The following is a 2,500-nucleotide window of genomic DNA, read 5'->3' as shown; positions in this document are numbered from 1 at the left end:
AACATTAGGTCCTTAGCATCCAAGTCTCTTTTAGTGAGTGATCTGATATCAGATCAGCACATTGATTTACTTTTTTTGACTGAAACCTGGCTGTGTCGAGATGAATATGTTAGTTTGAATGAATCCACTCCTCCCAGTCATTTTAATACTCATATACCTCGAGACACCGGACGAGGTGGTGGAGTAGCAGCTATTTTTAATTCCAGTCTTTTAGTTAACCCTCGACCAAAGCTGAATTTTTCTTCTTTTGAAAGCCTTGTTCTTAGTCTTCCACATCCAGTCTCAAGAACCTTTCAGCCAGTTCTAGTTGCTGTAGTTTACCGCCCTCCTGGCCCATATTCTGAGTTTTTATCTGAGTTTGCAGAATTTTTATCAGACTTAGTCCTTAGCAGTGATAGAATAATTGTTGTAGGTGACTTCAATATCCATGTGGATGTTGAAAATGATAGCCTGAGCACAGCTTTCATGTCACTATTAGACTCTATTGGTTTCACCCAGGGTGTAAACGAACCTACTCATCATTTTAACCACACCCTGGATCTTGTTTTAGCTTATGGAATTGAAATCCATAACCTTACAGTTTTCCTAGAAAATCCTCTGCTATCAGACCATTTTTTTATTACATTTGATTTTGTCCTACTAGAATTACCTCTGCCTGGAAGAGGTGTGCTTTCTAGAAGTTTGTCGGATAGTGCTGTGGCTAGATTTAAGGAAGCTATTTCAGCTGTTTTTGATTCAGTACCGTGTTTCAACCCAGTTGGAAACTCTTACGATAGCTTTAGTCCCTCTCAGCTAGATCAGTTTGTTGATAGTGCAGTGGATTCGCTGAGAGTTACTCTGGATTCGATTGCTCCCCTGAAACAGAAGGTTGTCAAGCGGCGGAGAGTGGCTCCATGGTTCAACTCAGAAACCCGTACTCTGAAACAATCATCACGGAATTTTGAAAGAATATGGCGTTCGACCAAAACGGTAGAATCTCGTTTTTTCTGGCAGGATAGTCATAGAAGATATATGAAGGCTCTACGTCACGCCCGAGCTGCCTACTACTCCTCTCTAATCGAGGAAAACAAAGGCAATCCTAGATACCTTTTCAGCACTGTAGCCAGGCTGACAGAGAGTCATGGCTCCATTGAGCCTTGTATTCCTCTAGCCCTCAGCAGTAATGATTTCCTTAGCTTTTTCAACAACAAAGTTCTAGACATCAGAGACAAAATTGGTAACCTCCTGCCCTTACCTGGTGCAGATACGTCTGTTACGGCAGAGACAGTTCCAGGACCAGATATTAGTCTCGACTGTTTTTCTCCAATCGACCTTTCAGAGCTACATTCCATTTTTTCTGCATCGAAACCGTCAACCTGTATTTTGGACCCAATCCCAACCAAGCTGTTTAAGGAAGTCTTTCCCTTAGTTAGCAACTCCATATTAGATATGATCAATATGTCTTTACTGGCAGGCTATGTACCACAGACATTTAAAGTAGCGGTAATCAAACCTCTACTTAAAAAGCCTACTCTGGACTCAGGAACTCTGGCTAACTACAGACCTATATCCAACCTTCCTTTTATCTCGAAGATCCTGGAGAAGGTGGTAGCTAAACAGCTGTGTGACTTTCTCCATGACAACAGTTTATTTGAAGAGTTCCAGTCAGGATTTAGAGTCCACCATAGCACTGAGACTGCACTAGTTAGAGTTACAAACGATCTACTTCTAGCCTCAGACAGGGGACTTCTGTCTGTGCTCGTCTTGTTAGATCTTAGTGCTGCTTTTGACACCATTGACCATCGGATCCTGTTGTACAGACTGGAGCATTTGCTTGGAATTACAGGGACTGCTTTAAGTTGGTTTGAATCCTACTTATCAGACCGATCTCAGTTTGTACATGTTAATGATGAGTCCTCTATGCACACTAAAGTTTGCCATGGAGTCCCACAAGGTTCAGTGCTTGGACCAATTCTTTTTACATTATATATGCTTCCTCTGGGAAATATTATGAGGAAACACTCCATACAGTTTCATTGTTATGCAGATGATACTCAGCTTTATGTATCAATGAAGCCCGATGGTACCAGTCAGTTATGTCAGCTAGAAACATGCCTTAAGTACGTTAGGACCTGGATGACCAGAAATGTTTTGCTACTTAACTCAGACAAGACTGAAGTTATTGTGCTAGGCCCTAAGAACCTCAGAGAGACTTTTTCTAGTGATGTGACTGTCCTTAATGACATCAGCCTGGCATCTAGCACCACTGTTAGGAATCTAGGAGTTATTTTTGATCAAGATATGTCTTTTAGCTCTCACATCAGTCAAGTTTCAAGAACAGCCTACTTTCACCTTCGTAATATATCCAAGATCAGGAATATCCTGTCGCAAAGTGATGCAGAAAAACTAGTTCATGCATTTGTTACCTCCAGACTGGATTATTGTAACTCTCTTTTGTCAGGGTGCTCTGGCAAATCTCTAAAGACTCTTCAACGGGTCCAGAATGCTGCAGCTCGTGTAC

The sequence above is a fragment of the Labrus mixtus genome, unplaced genomic scaffold (assembly GCF_963584025.1).
Source record: "Labrus mixtus unplaced genomic scaffold, fLabMix1.1 SCAFFOLD_47, whole genome shotgun sequence".
Taxonomy (NCBI): Eukaryota; Metazoa; Chordata; class Actinopteri; order Labriformes; family Labridae; genus Labrus; species Labrus mixtus.
Note: the sequence above shows the minus strand (reverse complement) of the source record.